The 21,529-nt window shown below is 34.0% G+C and overlaps 1 long non-coding RNA gene across 1 annotated transcript; it reads left to right on the top strand.

The window, feature by feature from the left end:
• The first annotated feature begins 2,257 nt into the window (after window positions 1-2,257).
• On the top strand, window positions 2,258-4,038 carry LOC143236132 (uncharacterized). Its single transcript, XR_013019500.1, has 3 exons — window positions 2,258-2,800; window positions 3,178-3,300; window positions 3,870-4,038. It is a non-coding gene; the product is annotated as an uncharacterized LOC143236132 (long non-coding RNA).
• The last annotated feature ends 17,491 nt before the right edge of the window (window positions 4,039-21,529 follow it).

Genomic DNA, 21,529 nt, shown 5'->3' with positions numbered 1-21,529 from the left:
TATTTTCTGTTATATCACCAACGTTTTTAATTAAGCAAACAAACCTCTTTAATCAACGAAGACTCTAAATCAAGAAATCAACAAATATTTTTCCAGTTGTTATCTATACACTTTATTTTATACTTTTAGTTTATAGACTAACACTATTAAGTTATACTTTAGTTGCTAAGTAATATGACATAAAAAGCCGTGTTGGGACGTAGTGTCATCAAAACATACTGGCTTTTCTATATATTAAAAGTTGTTAATATCATTTATTTTTACCGATAATTATTCAGTGAATACGCCATGAATTCATTTCCTCAGTGACATTAATTTTGATTAGCTTAGAAAGGAATTTAGCGATATTTGACTGTTAGGTTAGGGTATTCCATCGGGTGGGTGGTGGTAGTTCTTGCCCCTTCAAAAATGACGGGCTAATACTCATAGGGTGTATTAAAACTTAACGAGAGAAAATTTGTTAATTTTAAAACGAAATTTCAATATATACATTTATTAGAAGCTTAATAAAGTATTTAAAAACGTTTAATGTTAATTTGTTAGACTGTTTATTTGTTGAAATTGTTAAGTTTGGTAGAGCTTAGTCCTACCTAAACTTAAGCCGAAAGCCTACACAAGTTATAAAGTTAATTTGTTGATTATAAGCCGTTCTCAATAAAGGCTTATGATAGGCCTAAAAGAGATTTTGACGCCTGCAGTTCTTTTGGGTTATTTTTTAAATCTCGTATTTTGAGAAGTACTGTTACAATGAAGAAACTAATTTGACTACAGTTATCTACGGTAACGTATCTGGCATGTGTCATTAGATGAATCATTTTACACATGGTAACTATACTGGCATGTTCAGTATCTGATTTAGATATAATAAGTACTGGATATTACAATCTTTATGTGTTTATAAAGCAATCATTGTTTACACTTTATACAGCAGTATTGTAAGTGTTATGCAACTTATAATCGTTATGCTGAAATTGATAACACTTCACATTTTAATGAGCTTCTGCCAAAAATAAACAACAGAGGTCACTTCTAGACCACTTAAGAATGTCGACCTCCAAACCAGAAATTCATAATATAGTTGCATTAGTAGACTTTCATGTGTGTTTGAAGAGATGGGGTTGCCGTGATTTCTGTTTCTTCAATACTTTTTTTCATGAACACGGTTTTAAGGTGTTTGTGAAAGCTTTTCAATTTGAAGTCTCATTTGATGTCTACCTTTATCAGAATAGTTCTTTGAGTTGTGTTGTTGTTTCCTTGTAACCATAATCTTCATTTGGTGCATGAGTGCAGTGCTTTGGATTGTGTTGTTGTATGGCTTTAATGTTTCTAGCTGTCCTGAAGTCTGCTTTCAATGTTAAAATAATTTTCCTTTGAAATGTTGCATCTTTTATTTTTGCATTGTTTAACAACCTTGCTTGTATGTGTCACTACACTTCATATTACTGGGGGTAGCTGTACCTTCTCGTGTCACAAATACTTTATATTACTAGGTATGGCTATAATTTAATCTGTTCCTAAACTTTATATTATTGGGTATGACTATACTGGCATGTGTCATTACATTTAATCCTACTTGATGTAACTGTAGTTCCATGTTTCATTACATTTCACATTTGTAGGTGTAAGTGTACTTATATGTGTCACTACACTTCACATTACTAGGTGTAACTGTACTTATATGTGTTACTACTCTTCACATTACTAGGTGTAAGTGTACTTGCATGCATTACTACATGTCACACTACTAGATGTAATTGTCCTTGCATGTGTCATTGCACTTCACACTACTAGATGTAACTGTTCTTGCAGTAGTTACTACACTTTACACTACTAGGTGTAACTGTACTTGCATGTGTCACTACATTTTATTAATTTAAACATAGAAACATTCTGTAGAAGTTTTAATACAGTGTAATTTTTTTAAATCATGTTACATTGGTATTATCATCAATTCAGTAATGTTTCTAATATCACAACATTAAATTCTTTATTATTACTGTATTGTTTGATGTGAAGACTCAAAATATGTGCAAGTCAATAAACATAGCTCTTAGAACTGATTGGACGAGATTACTATATAACATAGTTTTTAGAATTAATTGGACCAGATCACTATGTAACATAGCTGTTAGAACTGATTGGACCAAATCACTGTATAACATAGCTGTTAGAACTGATTGGATCAGATCACTATATAACATAGCTGTTAGAACTGATTGGACCAGATCACTATATAACATAGCTGTTAGAACTGATTGGATCAGATCACTATATAACATAGCTGTTAGAACTGATTGGACCAGATCACTATATAACATAGCTGTTAGAACTGATTGGACCAGATCACTATATAACATAGCTGTTAGAACTGATTGGACCAGATCACTATATAACATAGCTGTTAGAACTGAAATGAATGATGGCATCTTTTACTTGTGTTCCAAAATCATTTTTACTTATTCTTTATGCTGTCGACATACAAATTCAGTAGTCTTTAAATAAACTAATAAGAACCAGCATATAACATTGTTTCATTCACTATTATAGACTGTGCTTGTTTCTTTAGGTCAGTTACTTAGAGTCAAACTTTCAACTCGGGAAGAAGAGTTTGTTCGGAAGATTACTGAACAACCTTTGGGTTTGATTATTCTTGGACAGAATTGTTGGGCTAAAGCATCCATGGTGAATGAATTGTTTGGACAGCCCCTTCTACCAATGCTGTTTCCAGCACAAGACCATGAGGAGAAATCTCTTAGCCAGAGAATGATATGTATAGTTAGATATACAGATTCTCTTCTGGGTCAGTAGTTTGTTATGTCCACTTGTAAACTGTAGCCTTTAGATATAAATACAGATTTTTTTCTGGGTCAGTTGTTCAGTATGTCCACTTGTAAACTAACCTTTTGATATATATGTACAGATTCTCTTCTGGGTTAGTAGTTCAGTGTGTCCACTTGTAAACTGTAACCTTTAGATATACATACAGATTCTCTTCTGAGTCAGTAGTTCATTATTTGAGTGGGCAAGAATTTGATTTTAAAAGTGCTTTACTAACAGATAGCTAGAGTTTAACCATTTAGTTTAGTTGGTGGTATGGTTACCTGGGTTTAAGTCTGGTAGTTATAAGTTGTTGTACCAGTTGTAACCAGTTTCTTGATGTTATTCTGATTTCTTTAGGTCCGCTTTTCCTACGGTAGCCAGACACAGATTATTCTGGCTTTAGCCAACAGCTATGAACTTGTAGATCATTTAGTTGACTAACCCTTGAATACTGTTCCTACAGCCAACCTTGAAATGCAGGTGAGTAAACATTAAGTCAGTATAAGTAGGAAGTTAAGTATATTTTGTGAGTAAACTTTCTTCATGTAATATTGACAGTGTTGGTATATTTTACCATAATATTTGAATTATAAAGTGCACTTTCTACATGCAGTTATTTCTACAAGTAAATATTACCAAGAAATAAAAGAACAAACTTTTTGTTAAATCATGTCCATAGCATAGCTTTGTAAAGTTATTTGTTGGCTTACATGAAAATGTTTCACACACATTCCATGTGTTTTTTTCATAGCAGTTATTTCTTTCTAAAAAAATGTTATGTTGTAATTGGAAAATTACAGTATAATAAAACTGAAAACTACTGTTATTTATTTTACTGCTGATCCTAAAAGTTGTTTTTTAACAGTTTATAAAATAATATAGATAAATCAACCAAGAGAACAGAAAATGTTTTAAAAACAAGTGGGAAAAGGAAGCGTGATAAAATAATGTATACGTGTTTGTTTATATGTTGTTTTGTTCTTCAACTATCTGCCTTTTTACTTGTGTTTGTATATTGAAGTATTAATGTTCAGATTTCTTTGTTACAGAATGAAGATCCTGACATAAATACAGTTGTGTTACAAATCCATCTTTGACATGCTCTTTTATGAGATGATGTTCATGTGGTAGTCTCTCCATCCAGTCATAACACCCAGTTTTGCGAAGTGTATGAAAAATGTTGCGAAGGACTGACTCCAGTCATAATTTACTGTTTTAAGGAAGACATGTTAGCAGAAAAAGAAGAAACGTTAGCAGTTTATTTTTAATTTCACTTTTTGTTTTTATATAATATATTTTAATGGTACAATGTTTCACAAAATTCATTGTGTAATGGCCTAAAGTCTGAGATGCTAACTAGTTTTCTCTGCACCTTTAAAAATTAATTAACAAAACAATAGCAGTTAATATGTCTAAAAATTATGATTGAAAATGGGATATTTGTTATTAATTGAACAATAACACTATGTAACACAAATTTTGTTCCTGGATAGTGTGTTATTTCTTAATTCCTTATGTTGTAAAAGTATAGAAAATGGCAATTTTTCCCTTCAAACTTTGCTTTTGTGACCTGGATAATAAAAACAAGCAAATTTGCACATTTTCATATACATAAGGTCTGAATAAAACAATATATAAATCAAGATTTACATGTATTTATACTAAAGTTATACAAAAATAAACAAAAATGTTTAGAAGTAAGTAGTTTTACGAGATTTGTGACTATAATGTAAATCACTTTCAGGCATCAGCCCCCAAATATAGTTTCCCATCACATTTTTCATTATACCCTCCCAGGTCACAAAAGCAAAGTATGAAGAGAAAAATAGGCCTTTTCCATTTACTTTAGGCATAAGCAATTGGGAAATAACACTTTCTGTCCAGGAACAAGAAAAAGTAAAAGTTTTGTTACATTATGTAATCAGAAGCAATGCTTTTTTGTTAGTTTGAAGAATAGTTATTTGTTCTATTAGTGTTTATCATTTAATAATATAATTACTTTTTACTCTACTAATTTCTAAAACAATGATTTTTGTAAAGTATTTGTTTGATGTGTTAAAGTGGTAAATATGTTATCATTAACTCAAATTAAATACAGTGACCAAAATTTTGATTTCTTTTCAGTTGAGAAAGAGTGTGTATCTTTCCCCATTTTTCTTTTATTCAATTAAGTTGAACAACTTGCTGTTTAGTTCTATTCACCTTGTATTTTGGAATTTAGATTATGAAGGAATCACTCATTTCTAGGAACTGGATGATCTGATTACCCTAAAAAGATTGCACCAACACATCCAGTGTTTTTTGTTTGCTCTCAACCTTTGCCAACATGTGAGTTAAATGAATCTGAACAACATGCCAGAAGTGCTTTGTTATGTACTCATTCACAGTTTCACTAGGAATTTCGGCTTGCTTCTCCAAAGAAAGGAAGTTCAGTATATCAGCAGCTCTGTGGATTAGGTTACCTTTCTTATGTGCACGTGCAATCAAAACAGAAACATCAAAAATGGTTTAGTGAACCATATGAAGTGGAAAGCAAACTAGTAGTCAATTTTAAAAATATTCTAAGGTAAGTTAACAATTTTCCATCACACCTTGAATGTTTTCAGGATAGATACAAGATAAGAAAAGGAAAATTATAGAACCATTTTTATTATACAGGGTGATTCAACATTATCTTTCCTATTTTAAACTTCTTGAGGTGGATTCCTATTATGTGATGATGGGAAGTCCCAGGGAAGGTTCTGTATTATATTTAGTTATTTTCTCTAGGATCTAAACATCAACTCGTATGTTTGCTATGTTTACCAAGCCATGAAGGGGAGGAGAGAGATTATATTAGTTGAGGGGTGTCTGGGATGCTGCAAAACACCTTTTTGGCCTTGAATTCCTGTAGATAGATGGCCCTTTAGAGTCAATTGGCTGCCCTCTTGAGCTAGGGTCAACTGAGTACCAGTGTTGAACATTCTCTATGGGTGTTATGGACATTGTGTCTGATGCTGATGTTTGGGTATAGTGCTCACAAAGCCTTGGCATTGCTGTAGTAGGCTTGTTTGGTATTCTAGTCTGTCCCCTCACAGGACTTCATGATGGATGGGTTCAGTGGGCATTGAATCTCCCAAATTCTCAAAAAAATAAAATAGAAAAAAATAACAGCTAATTGGAAAATGCTGAAGTCTTGAAGACTGACCAACAATCTTCAACCAATTCTGAGCATGCACCTCATTTTTTTATATTGCATTCCTTATTCCTTTTCAGACAAAACTTTAGGGCTGATGCCTCCCTTTTTCATTCAGAAGAGATTAGAGAGGCCTGCCACCTCTTCAAAGTCAATTAAGAAGCTATGGTCTTGGGACATCTTTGTGGAAACATCTACACCAAAACACAGGAAACTTCTACTGAAATCAAAGGCCATTGGGGATATACCTGTTGAGATTATTCCCTATGCTACTTAGAAATTCTCATGAGGAGTCATTGTTGAGATGGATTTGAAGAACATCCTCGAGTCAGATATTCTGTCTGGTTTCTCCAGCCAAGTAGTTTCTGAAATGCAATCTATCTTCACTCATAAAACAAAAAAAAGAATTATGGTACTTATAAATCCTCCTATTTTGACTTTTACATTGCCATGTCCACCTGCTAATGATATATATGTTTCCAGTGTCAGCAGTTTGGTCATTCAAAGTCATCTTGTTATGGATCTGTGACTTGTGCTCATTGTGGTTGCAAAGACCATGACCACCTGCAAATGTGAACTGGATCCTTACTGTGTTAATTGTGGTGGTCCCATCCCTCTCACTATTGTTCTTTCCCTAAATGGATGTAGAAGAAAGAGCATTTGAAAACTGTTAGCATTTCTTACCTTGAGGTTCAGAAGTTATTGTTTTTACTCAGTCTCAGACATATGTTGCTGCTACAGTGGGAGTGCAGATGGACCTTTCTGTGCCTCCTTCAGTGTTTTTCTTACACCATTTAAAAAATCTTTGCATTCTGTGGATATAAGAACATGAGATTTATTGAGAGGCAGTTTCATACTACCCTCAATCGTTTATTAAAGTGAACCAAAGAAAATGATTTTAACTTTCTTTCTCCAAAACTATTTGCATGCACTTTTGTTACTGTTGGGGTATAACTCCAATCCTGAGCTTGGGGGTGATGTTCTTTTCATGGTTCCTGTGACAAAGTTCTTGGAGCTTACCTATATTTCTCACTTAAAGCAGTTATGTGTCAAGTGTATGAAGGCACTGAACATCTACTGTGTCCTCTCTTCCACCTCTTGGGGAGCAGATTGATATTTTGTGCTCAAGATCTATCATGCCCTCATTTAATCCAAACTATGGGTCTCTATTTAGGGTTCTGTCAGGACCTTAACCTTGAAGACACTGGACTCCATTCACCATCTGGGGGCTTCAGCTCTCCACAAGGGAGGGAAAGGCTTTTTGCACTCCTCCAGTCCAGAGTTTGTACATATATCCAATGAACCCCTCTTCTTCACCTCCACTGTTTGCATCTTTGTTTGCATTGTTCTTGTAAACTTTGATCCTTGCCACAGCATCCCACCTGGGGTTGTGTCTTCCTTTTTCAGTAGGTTATGCTTTTTTGGAATAGACAGTCTGCCAAAAGGCCTTTGTATCCAGGTGTAGTTGGCTGAATTGTGTCTGTTCTTTTATGACGTTGCTCTCTCCACTGATCAGCCCATCCCACTAGGGCTTATTACCATCCCCACCTGTAACCTTTCTTTGAGTCACCTGAGAAAGGCAAATACTCCTGAATGGAAGTATTGTTTTCTACTTGCCAAACATCTTTCGACCCATTCTTCTGTTTCCATTTGTATGGATGGTTCAAAATCAGATGACTCTTGGGGGCTATGCTGTGGTTTGTTGTGGTTCAGTGGTTGCTCATAGGATCCCCTCTACAGTTTCTGTGTTCACTGCCAATTTGTATGTCATTTTTCTTGTTTTGGATCATGCAGAATTTATGCAGTACTCTGATTGTACAATTTACACTGACTTTCTTAGTTTGCTACTGGCCCTATAATCACTTCGCATTTATTCTTACCCTGTTCTTATCAATGTTCAAAAATGACTGGCCAATTTTTCTTTATCTTCTGTTTCCATCCAGTTTTCTCAATACCTGGGCATGTTGTTATTTCTAGTACTGAACTCACCAATATTGCAGCTCATCCTGTCTGCTGTAGTGCTGTCCAACTATGCCTATCCCATGTTTAAAGGCTCAGCTTTATGCCATTTGGCAGTCAATCTGGAGTGAACAACATCACAACACGCTTTTCCAGATCAAACCTCCTGTTGCTCTTTAGCGATCTTGTTTCTAGTAACTAATATTACTCTATGAAATTGCATCTGTGCAAAAAAAGCCTCAATGCATTGTTTGGTTTGCAAAGGCCAAGCCAATGACTGTGGTGCAGTGTAATTACAGGTGTCGTTACGTGAAAGAAGTATAGAGGGTATGTTAAGGACATCATGTATACCTATAAATAAACATCAGATAGCTAAAGACTGGGATAACAGTTGCCATTGTTACTGTAACTGTGGACATGTTACAGTGAATATGGACCGAAATTAAATATTAGTTAGAAGTACTAACAAATGGTGAACATTTGGAAGCCTAGACACATAAGTAAAAACTGTTTGAATTGGACTACAATGTATTGAAAACAGCATGGTTGTATTTCCTTAGTTAGTTTTTGAACTTCTAGAAAATAATGTTGCACTTCCCTATATTACAGATTCAGTTTTATCCTAGTGTTCAAGTAATAGAGAATAGTTAATCTTACATTATTATTTTAACTTAATATCCAGCTAATGAAGAATTATTATTGCATTATTTATTGACCAATTTTTAATGTCTAGATTGTAAAGAATGGGTATTATTAAAATAATAGGTAAATAAGCTATACTGTTTAAAGAAGTTTACAATAAAATTTAAATTGGCACTAAGTACAATTTCAAATTGGTACATTATACTAGTTTTAACGTTTCATGTATCTTCTTCAGTCTAGTTTTTGACTGAAAATGGCAATTTACATGTAGAAATGACTTATATAAATGTGGTATTTGTTCTGTTAGTGCGAATTTACACTTTATTGTAAATGATTTTCATTGTTCTTGTGTTATATTTTTCTGTAGTTTGCTGACTTACAGTAAAACAGTTTCTTGGTTATTATTAATACTTTAAAAAGTTCAAGAATTAAAGTTAAATAATTTTTATTTTGGTGTGTTTATTGTAACTAGTATTTATTTTAGGTTTTTACTTTGTATGTTACAAACCCATCAATGTTTTATTATTGTAACTTGATACTCCTGAATGCATACTTTCTCTGTATATTTTTTTAAGTGAAACAAGGACTGAGTAATATTATGTTTGTGCATTTCAGCATTCTATTATTTATTCATCACGTGTTACAATTATTACTTGCTAAAGTTTCTACATTACTGAATGAATTCCACAACTGCTGTCTACAGATGTTCATCCTCACTGCATTTGACATGACAAGAGACATGACGATGACACCAAAACATCTGGAGTACATCCATCAGAGAGAGGCTGAACTTTATACTTCTTTACTGACCATAACTAATAAAAAGCAAGAGGAGATTCAACATCTTATTGTGAGCACTATTATAGGAATGAACTGTTGGAGGAGGCAGCCAATCACCAGTTTCAAGGTTAGTAAAATTTACAGCCTCAGCAAAAAAAAAGCAATCCAAGTTTTTAAGAAATAAAATTATCTTGAAATCCATTTGAATATTATTAATTATTTTACTGAGAATTTAAAAGAATAGGTTAAAAGTACTTGAGTAACTACATCTTTCACCAAAAATGTAAATCATTGAGTAAAATGTGAGTTCAGGTTCAAAACTGATTTATAATGGTCCTTACTTCTATGTCAGATTGTAAACTGATTTTCAATGTTCACTAATTTAGTTAGCTATCATTTCAGAGGAATTAGAATTGTTACAATAGTGAAGACCTGTGGTGAGGATACATATTCAGTATTAAAGTATCTGGTTTGTAATCATTAGTTTATCTTGTATAATTTTGTAGTGAATGAACAATAACTGTAACATCACAAGTGGTAGTTAGCTGGAAGAGTTATTGCCATTTTCTATAGTTAATATTACAAACTTAATCCTTTTCTAAGGAAAAAGAATCATAAAGATACAACCATTTTCTTATTAATTTTTTATACTTTTTCTGTGCACATGTAGAAAATTCGTGTAGCGAGTAGAGAAGCACGTGTAGAAAATTCATGTAGCGAGTAGAAAGGCACGTGTAGAAAATTCATGTAGCAAGTAGAAGCACACATGGGAAATTCTTGTAGCAAGTAGAGGCACATATGTAAGTAAAGTGAATCACTGAGTAATGAATGAGCATATACTGAGAAATTAGTGAGTGACTTAGTTCAGTGTCAGAGAAATTACTGAGTAAGTCAGTTCATTTACTGAGAAATGATAACTGTTTTCAGTGCAAGCTGTCACGTATGTTTAATTGATTGCTTAGCAAGGAAATCCTGGAAGTAAATTGGCACAACTTTTGTATCAGTAGCTTTAGGTAAATGTTAAGAAATAAACAAATGAAGTTGTTATTGTTACTGAATCAGACCTGGAATTATTTGTACCAAATAATCCAATAGAATCCATCCAATTATTAACAGTTATGAGTTAGCTTTAGTTTTGAAACCATCAGTAATTCATGTATTTCATCAAAGGTATATTTAACTCATTAATGTGAAGTACCTTTTAACAGATCAGGTTTTCTTTTTTTTGTGACCACACTGTAATAACTACTGATCTGTTCGGTTTTTGTTCATAATGTTAAGTATTTTCTCATAACTCTTGTACATTTTTACCAAAATATGTGTAAAAACACATCCTGATTACAAATGTTTTTATAATTTCAAAATTTACTATCATTTTGTAAATTTGAAATTCACAGGAAGTTTTCAGTTTCATAGTTCTTAATATGTTATGAACTTTTAGATCTAAATTAAAAGTACAAGTGTATAGTAAAAAACAGGCAGACATTAATTCAGTGTTCTACCTTTGAAGTTTTTACATAAAAACTATTTTTTTACTATAGAATTAATTTTAATTGGTTTTAACTAAATGACATAAAATAATTGTGTGTGAATATGATGTTTGAATTGCTTAAAAATGTTCAGAACAAGTTAATATTGTAAAGCATTTCTATGCAATATTTGTAAAGATAACTTTTGTTTCCACCATGGATGTACAATAAATTGGGAAGAGTGTATCTCTGGATGTACAATAAATTGGGAAGAGTGTATCTTTGGATGTACAATAAATTGGGAAGAGTGTATCTCTGGATTACAATAAATTGTGAAGAGTGTATCTTTGGATGTACAATAAATTGGGAAGAGTGTATCTCTGGATGTACAATAAATTGGGAAAGGTGTATCTCTGGATGTACAATAAATTAGGAAGAGTGTATCTGGAGGTACAATGCATTGGGAAAAGTTTATCTGGAAGTACAATACATTGGGAAGGATATAGAAGCCTTATGTTTGGTTACTGCATAATTTAAGTTTACTAGATCAAACTTGTAAAATAAGTGAAGTCATTTCATTTTCTTTCTGTTTTACATTATTCTTGGTGTTAATCACAAACTATTTCAAAGAATGTGTTTGAGGGATGTATCTTTTTTACTTTTCTACCTCTGTTGTTATGATTAAGTGAAGTCCATGTTGCTATGATACTAAAGTCATTGTATGGAAGTTTTGAACTTTTAGTGTTGATCTCTACACATTTGTTTTATAAAATATAGTTGAGTTGATTCAAGACTAACATGTGAAGTTTGTTCTATAATGTTTTATATTAGCTCAAACACATAACACTTTATTAGTATCGATTATGACACTGAAGTCTCCTAGTGCATGTATTTTTTCTACTATGATAAATAAAATCTAGTGAAATTTCCATTAAAGATAAGAAATTTGTCATTTTTCTGTTTCATCTCATACCAAACGTGTTATAAGCAACAATTTCTGTTATAACTTAAAATTTATCCTAGACAGAGTTCCTAACCTTAATGTAATAATCATACATAGGCAAGCAACAATTTATAAACATAGGCAAGAGTGTTTATTGATAATTGAACATACTATATATTTCAAAAAAACATTCGTCTGACTTTAGTAGTATCGGATTGATTTTATGTGAAAGGTTTGAATACAGTTTTTACACCAATGTTTAAATTATTAAATAGGCTAGTAATTTCATTAGCAATTTCTGGCATAAAAGGGAATGAAACAAACTTGGTATGTTTTATGTTGTTTATGAGTGAACAGTTAAAAGTTAACTTTTTTTTCTTACTGTTTTAAAGTTTGATACAAACTCTGTCTGTGATGTTTGGGTTGAACACTGCCCAGTAGTAGAATGTTACAAAACTGTTGTTACAATGAGGGGAGGTTACTTTTGGTGTAAATAAAATAGAACTTTGACTAAATTTCAAGTTTCAAGATGGCTTTGTGCCCAACAGAAAACCTACTATAGACAATAATACAGTGGAAACAAGAACAAACAGAATGACAGAGAGAATTGAAAGAACTGAAAGATAAAAATGAGAATGAAACAAAGTTGAAATAAAATCAAGAGATTTAGAAATAGGAATTTGGGAGGTGTTAAAAGAAAGAGGTGTAGTATTTAAAGAAAAATCAAGAACGAAGATGAGTAATAGAAGGTGATGAAACTGTTGGTGATATGTATAGAGATTAGAACAAAAATATTGAAGTATAGAAAGATTATAACAGCAAAATCAGTGAGGTATAAAAGAACATCAGTGACAGAATAAAAAACATTAGAAAGGTAATTGGTAAATGCAAAGATCAAACTAAATACATTTTTTTGCTTCTGCTCAAGAGCTTCAATGCAAACACTATTTATTATTAAATATTTAATAGATCCTCATTGGTCTACACCTATTACTACTACTTCTGTGCCATCTGTTATTCAAGGACCTTCCTAGAATAATCCAGCCATATCACTACCAAATATGGTTCCAGAATTTGGTTAGCCAATTCAATAACATTGAAAAGAGTTGAGAAAACAATGGACTATGATAAAAATGTTACCATTGGAGATATATCTGGCTCAATTCAGAATTTACAATGCTAGATTAAACAGTTCTCAAACACCAACTCTAACTGATGATTGATCTAGAAGAACCAAAAGGAGTTTTCAACTAATTATACAACATGGAGGAAATAAACTGCAGACCATAAATGTTTAAAGTGTATCTTGAAATAATGTATTGCCAGGAATTGTGTACAAAAAACTCATAGAGAAAAACAAGTCATCTCAAAGGATGTCAGTAAAAAATGGTATGAATATACTAAATGTGGCCATTACAGCCAAGGCTCTAAGGAACTAACATTTATTAACACGCCAATGAGACAATACTAAAAGGATGAGCCTTTAAGTACGACCAGATCAAATAAACAACAAATGGTTAACTAAACATTGAGAAACATAAATTACTTCGATGTATTTAGCTGACAATACCACATCTGCACCAAGTGCAATGAGAGATTCAATATTTAATTGAACCAGTTTATAGGTTTCTTGATGAAAACTGTGGAAATTTCAGTAGTGCATTGCCTTGAATGTAATCATGAAAATCCTGGTGCATTATCCTGAAGACCGTATGTTAATGAAGAGTATAAATGTTGAAAAGAGGTACAACAAATTATAAGATGTAATATCCACAAGTGACAAAGAAGAATGAATATGGCCCAACACTCAACTAAAAGATGCTCGAGAAATAAATGATATTGAAACCAATTACAGAGTGATCTAGAATATTGCTGAGAAATCCTGATAGCAAATTAGTTGTGCCATACAACCTGAAGACAGATATGTTTACCAGAGTGGGATTCATTATGTCTACAAGAGGGCTTGTTATGTCAAAAATAAGAAGACTAGTGAACAAAAATATCAACAATAGTTGGAACTACCATTATTTAGATGTCTATTTCTAATTCCAACAGCTGGACACTTGGGTGTTAAGAAGACAACAAAGAGAGAGTGCTTTTGTTGGGTTGGGTGCCAAGCATCTGTAGTAATTCCTGTGAAATATACTGTGAGCAAAAAAGTATATGAAAGAAACATGGGTAGTTACAACAGTATTGTGTTGGAGCATCACTTGAGAAAGTTGTTCTCAACAAGTAACTATTGAAATACATACATCATGGTTATGGTAGACTGTTTCTCCAAATGGCCAGGAGTGTATGCCATTCATAGCCAAGAAGTAGAAACTAACAAGGCCACTTGTCAATAAATTTGTGTGTTTGACGTTAAGCACAAAGCTACACGAAGCCAAATATCTTATTCAGTGGAGATAAAATACAAGTTCGAGATTATTAACAACCTCAGTTTTATTCCTGTAGCTTTAGCTGTGTTCTCAAAAACCTTTGTTCTACTAAAATTATAGAAGGAATATTTCCTATATTTGTTACACAGAAGAACCGTAGATAATTGTCAGGGACTCATAGCAAACATCAGACTTTATTCATAAGACACCATGACAACAGTACTTCGAAATTCCTGGAATGGCATCGATAGTAACGGGAGGAAAGTTACATCTTTGCTTTCCAGAAACAAATGTACAGGAAATATTTTGATATTTAACTTGAAATTTCAAGATATTTTGTCACTGAATTTTTATACATGTTTAAAACATATGTACATAAACAACCGATAATTAATTTTGTTTCTTTGTTTTTATTCACATATACTCTTCAAAAAAAGAAACGTAAAAGGGATATTTTTTATTTTAAAGAGAAATATATGTAATAACGTTACAAGCTCAGAGTATGTGATGTTACACGTGTTAAGGCACTGATTGTCAGACCAAAATGACAATAAAAGTTGTGCACTTTGAAAACGGAGGAAAACATCGGATTTTTCGCCAAAACGCATGCGTGTCCAATAAATTTGTTTGAGAGATCTGCATGTTCTGAAAGTGCAACATGTGCAAAATCCCTATAAAAGTGACGGGTTCTCGGTTTCCATAGCTCAGTGTTAAGCCACCGACACGCAATACAGTTACGCCAAGACTGACTGAAGCACAACGCAACAACGCCATTGGTCCCTTGGAAGCAGGCGAATCTCGATCAGATGTTGCCAGAGCTGTGAATGTCCACCCAAGCACCATCACAAGGCTATGGAATCGTCACCAACAACATGGATCAACTCGTGACCGTCCACGATCTGGCAGATCTCGTGTGACCATGCCCGCACAAGATCGCTACATCCGGTTACGTCACCTTCGGGATAGGACCACCACTGCGACGTCTACTGCCTCAACCATACCAGGACTGCGTAGGATTTGCGATCAGACCGAACGCAACCGTCGACGAGATTCTTAGGCCCCATGTGCAACCCATCATGGTGAACGTCAACGACGATTTTCAACATGACAACGCCCGTCCTCACACAGCCCGACTCATCACTGCCTTCTTGAGACACCACAACATCAACGTTCTTCCCTGGCCCTCCAGATCACCTGATTTAAACCACATCGAACATCTTTGGGACGAGTTGACCGACGTCTGCGACGGCGACAACCTCAACCGCAGACTATACCTCAGCTTGCAGCAGCTTTGCAAGCTGAGTGGACAGCCATTGCACAGGATGTGATTCGTTATCTCATCGCTTCCATGGGCAGGAGATGCCAAGCAGTTATTGATGCTCACGGGGAGCATACTCGTTATTGACATTGAGTGACGTTAAACTTCAACTAGCGAGCGTGGACTTCGCCTTTGCAGACTTTGGATGTTCAGCAGTGAATGTGCAAAGTTTCACACATGTCATACAGAACTACCCGGAATAAACTTGTTAACAATTTGTCTCAAATTTTGCCTTTTACGTTTCCTTTTTTGAAGAGTATATGCCGTTCTAATAATAACATATTCCGATAGTACTTTATCTAATTCAAGGACAAGATGTTTTCAACGTATGATAATTTCCTCTTATATCTACCAACATTGTTTTCACGTAAGGTTATATAAATGAGTAACTCTAGCCCTTCATTATACACCACTCTGATCCTCAACCGTGGATATAACACATACAGGCCAGTCAGTATACGGTGGCTAGATTTTATTGGGGAATCAAAAGGGATTAACAATAGATATACCGTGAATAGTTCAGAAAAACAACTTCTTAATTAAAGGGTAGATGTATTCTGTACGGAACGAAACAATGTCTGTAAGTTTAGTGAGTGTTACTATCATGGATGCTACCCAGCTGATGTATGTAGTATTTGTTAAAAAATAATATTGTACATTGATGCGTGATCCAGCAAAGATTATTACTGATGTTACCCTTATCAATGGAGTTATTTCTCCCCACTGGAAGCGCCAACATGAATATTTTCTTCAGAGTGACTAAACGAACATCTTTACAGCTGACTCACCACTTCTCACGCGTGACTGAAATTTTGCAATACATTTGAAAGTTAGGTCTGCCTGTATTGTAGTATAGTATCGTTCATATATCACTTGGAGCTAACAATCCACCTCTAGGATAGTTTCTCGTCGATTTTGCGGATGAATTTGATGAAGGTCGCATCTCAACGTGGGTCAATGGTGGACTGAAAATCAACGCATATCAAGGTATTAAATAGAGAAACCTAAACTTTTCATCAGTGAATTATATGGTCCTGAAAATGTTTGACATTGAACAACAATATAAAATTCCTACAAATTTAGCCCTTAAACGGTAGCCATAATCAATTGATGCTGCTTCCTACAACATTCCCACTGTTTAAGGGTTAAAGAAAATAAACTGAAACAAAACGAAGTCTGTTTGACTGTGTGGGTATTTGGGTATTGATGTTGTTAAATACCCAGGAGGGTCAGGTACATTTGACCTCTTCCTCCCTCCCGAACGATTATAGCGTCTGTCTTTAGGGTTTTTTTTTTTTTTTTTTTTAAAGCTTTGGGCCAGAGTAAAAGTATAACATCATACTCAGGTCCATTTCAGGGCTCAGTCCATGCATGGACGAACAAGAAGTTTTTTTTTTTTTTTCCATTTAATTTTTTTTTTTTGTATTTTCATATATATATATTTTTTTTGTATTTTTTCTCCTTTTTCTCGATTGAGAGAATGCTACTACTACTTGTAGTAACACAACCACTCACACAGAAAAGAAAGTAATAATAATTATTATTATTCAATACTTGAATAATAATTCAAAAAGAGAAGAAAATAAAAATAATAATAATGATTAAAAAAAAGAAAATAATAATTATAAAAATAAAAAGAATCAAGGACTAAGTGTCTAGTGCATAGTGGCCAGCTTGTCTTACATTTCTTAAATATATGTTAAAAGGGGAGAGGTATTTAGTACCATTTACATCATGTACGTGATATCTGTCGAGATCACACATTAAGTCATTTTTGTGCCAATTCTTATTGAAATATTTTAGAGAATTATGCAAGAGTCTTTCAGCTATTGTATCTATGTTTGCATACTTGTGCATGAATGTGGTTGAGGTGCTACGTGGTACTTTGTATGCTGAAGTTAGTACAGAATTTTGTATACGTTGAAGTTTCTGTACATGTGTGGGTGCTATGTTAATCCAGGCAGGTGATGCATATTCTATTGTTGGTCTAATGTACGTTTTGTAGATTTTAAGTATGTTGTCTGGTGATGTTCCTTGGATTTTACCTGAAAGACTTCTTGCATAGTTTGCTCTTTTCCAGATTCGTATCAGTACATTTTAATATGTGGTAGCCACGTTAATTTTGAGTCATAGGTTAGACCTAGAAATTTAGCAGAAGTAGCAGTCAGTAAAAGTGATCCATTCATATAGAGTTTTGGTAGATCATTTTTCAGCTTATTCAGTCTGCTGAATACTATGACTTGGGTTTTTGGAATATTAATTTTGATTCTGTATTTCTGGCAGTATTCTTCGATGTTATTTAGGACTGGTTGTAGGTTCGTTGCTGCTATTGACGGAGTGGGGCACTTTTCCAGACTGCTACATCGTCAGCGAACTGTGATGCATAACCTAAATTTAGGTCCGACAGAGGCATATTACTCACGTACATTATAAATAATATAGGGCTAACAACCCCTCCTGCGGGACTCCTGCTTCGGGTGAAAAGGACCCTGAGTGGGCCCCATTTACATTTACTTTACACATTCTGTTATCCAGGAAGTTGGACAGCCAGCGAATAGTTTCCTGGGGTAATGCCATTTCAAGCAATCTATGTCTTAAGCCGTTATGCCACACTGTGTCAAATGCTTTCTCAATGTCGAGAAAGCAAGCTACAGTGCATTCTTTTTGTTGAAGCTGTCGGTAATTGATTCTGTAAGTCGAATCAGGTGGTCTGTAGTTTGGCGGTTTTTCGAAATCCGTTTTGAATTTCTGGTAATTTTGAATTTTCTTCTAAGTAAACTGACAGACGATTACTAATTATCCTCTCTAATACTTTGCCAATACAACTGGTTAAGCTAATCGGGCGGTAGTTGTTTGGTTTATTCGCTGACTTTCCTTCTTTCTGGAACATTAATACTATTGCTTCCTTCCAAGAAACGGGGATATATCCAGCTGATAGTGAGAGATTAAATAACGCTGTTAGGTGTTCATATAATCTCTGAGTGCCTTGTTTTAGGAGGATAGCTTGAATACCATCTTCTCCAGGAGCTTTGTTTTTTGTGTTTTTAATAGCAGTTACTACTTCTGTAACAGTGATATGTTTTACCAGTTGATGAGTGCTCCAGTCTTTTGTTTTTTCTTGGTGTGTAATATTGTTGACTGGAAATTTAGGTGTAAAAATGCTTCTGTTTTGGTCAATAAAGTTTGTGACTGTATTATAAAAGTATCTGTTCATGTCTGGTTCATGATGTGTTTTGAACGTGTTTTCTAGGTGTTTTTTAAATATCTCGGCTTTTTCTGTGTTAGTGTATGCTGTTTCTCCATCCAGTTCCAGAACGAAGTCTGTTCAAAAAATACGCGGACTGTTTGAATTGCGCGGCTCCAGTTGGTTCCAGGGGAATCCGCTTGGTGTCACTAGGTTCACACAGATCAGCTGATTACGACGCCATTTCCCGATTGCAGATATCTTCATTTGTGTATTAGCTACGCGGTTTTAAGTGAAGTGCGATTTTTTAGTTTGGCGGATTTCAGAATGAATGACCTGAAGGAGCAACGACTTGCTTTGAAATTTTGTGTTAAACTTGGAAAATCTGCGACTGAAACTTTTGCTATGCTTAACACGGCTTACGGTGATGTTGCTATGAATCGTACGGCATGTTTTAAGTGGCATGAACGTTTTAAGGATGGTCGACAGTCCATTAAAGATGATGAGCGTCTTGGACGTCCTTCCACGTCAACTGACGACCCACACGTCGACAAAATCAACACCCTGGTGCGGGCTAATCGACGTTTGACTGTCAGGGAGCTTGCTGAAGAGTGTGGGATATCAGTTGGATCTTGTTACGAGATTTTGACCGAAAAATTGAAGATGCATCGCGTTGCTGCGAAATTTGTGCCTCAGAACTCGTGAGTTTTTGGCCAAATACTCGATCACTGTTCTTCCCCACCCTCCTACTCACCTGACCTTACTCCTTGCGATTTTTTCTTGTTCCCCAAACTCAAAAGACCATTGAAAGGAAGAAGATTTGAGACGATTCCCGAGATTAAGGCAAATGCGACGAAGGAGCTGGAGGACATTACAAAAGAAGCGTACCAAGACTGTTTCAACAAGTGGAAACACCGTTGGGATAAGTGTGTGCGTTGGGGAGGAGAGTACTTTGAAGGGGTTCCAGACCTGTAACTTCTAAATAAAGTACATTTTGTTTTATGACGTCAGTCCGCGTATTTTTTGAACAGCCCTCGTAAGACACTCCTGATAATGACTTAAGAATAAAAATATATATGTTATCTAATTTACATCAAATGACACATCCTTCATGACAGCATCTTTTAAAAGTTATATGGGACTTGCGGGCTGAAAGGGGGGCAAAGACAGGGCCTAAATGCTTTCAAATATAAAATGTTATATTTCTGTTCTACAGGTTTGACAGGATCTGTACAAGGTGATAATAATTTTTTCTAGTTACTAAGTTACACTTAAAGGTCTTTTATAGAACCATCGAATCTTTAAAAAAAAAAAGATGTTACGATTACATATTTAATGTTTTGTATCTGTGATCGACTTAGTTTTCAAATTAATGTACGAACAGGAGTTCTGAGTTGTGATGAATTCAGCATTTTTAACATAAAAAGAAATATACTATTTATTCAAATATATCAAACAAAATAGATGTGTGAGCTATCTAATTCCTATAAACATTTAACTTTCGTTAAAAGTAAAGGCAGAGTAGCTGTATAGAAACCCTATTAATGAAAGTGATGACAAAACTGCCAAGATATTCACTGAAATTAATAATGATGACATTCTTAATTATAAAAACAATTTGAATATTATACCATTAAGTATGAGCCATAATTTTCTATGGTTTACCTTATATTTGTAAAGAAGGAATTTCATTACGACCTATTGTTTTCGACAATGAAGCTTTCAGCCATACTTTACTAGGCTTTAGTTGAATTTTTAAAATGTTCACTATCATTGAATCTATATACATAAATGTTAGTATGTGAGTATGTGTCTGTTTCTTATACATCTCCACGTTTCTTGCTCAATTAACACCAAACTTAACACAGTGATATAGCTCTATTTGTTATTCGTCTACAAACCATTAACTAGATAATCGGACCAACCTTTTGCACTTCCATCTTTCACAAATGCTAATAGTTACTTTTAGTGTTTTACACTGTATTATTTATACCCAAGTGAAAAATAAAGTTTCAATTTATCAAGCGATCTGGTTTGTTGTTTTCTTTACGCAGCTTTGTTTATTTTATCATTTGGTTTCAAATTTCTTCTGATGGAAATTACTAATTACACAGGAGAGCTAAGCTTAATTTCTTAAAGGATATCACATTTATAGGACAGTGTTTTCTGTGTATTATTATTTTCTGTTCTTAGTTGTATTATTTAATTACATAAAAACATTATTGATTGTATCAATACCTTTAGTAAACAGAAAAGTGAGCTTAAGTTTCATGACAGTTAACAGCGAAAAAGATAAAACCCAAAAGAATATTATATTCTTTGTTTTTCTTCTGTGTGTTTTATTTATTATTTATATCACTGAGTAAAATATAAAAAATAGTAACTTATGAGATAAGATAAAGTAATTTTTTTTAATATGGTGTGCTTGAGTGCAGCTCATGGATTATTTAATTTTGGGTTTTGGTTTCAGTTTCGGATCTCTTGTAAAAACAATCTTGTGAGGGATGTCAACATATTTAACCTGATTATTATTTTTAGTTTCATGTCCAATAAGATTATGTTTGCTTTGGCAACGTTTTAATTGGCACACGGGTGTTGGTTTCGCAGCTCTCCCAGTAATAAATTTGTTTCGGTTTTCAGCATTTTCAATAACAATAAAAACGTGTCTCTGGTAATGTTCTGGTTTACTGCCAAGTCTTACAGTGACAATTTTATCAGCATTGTAGACAAGTTCAGTAGACGGAGGCCTGATGTTGCTTGACACCTTCCTCTGGATACGTTCATCATCTTTTATTTTTTTCGAAGCTGGTGTTTCTGCCTGAAGATGTAAATCATAATTAGTGAGGCAACACTCATCAATC

This window comes from Tachypleus tridentatus, chromosome 2 (genome assembly GCF_004210375.1).
Source record: "Tachypleus tridentatus isolate NWPU-2018 chromosome 2, ASM421037v1, whole genome shotgun sequence".
NCBI classification, from domain to species: Eukaryota; Metazoa; Arthropoda; class Merostomata; order Xiphosura; family Limulidae; genus Tachypleus; species Tachypleus tridentatus.
Note: the sequence above shows the minus strand (reverse complement) of the source record. Positions and strands in the feature narration are given on the sequence as shown.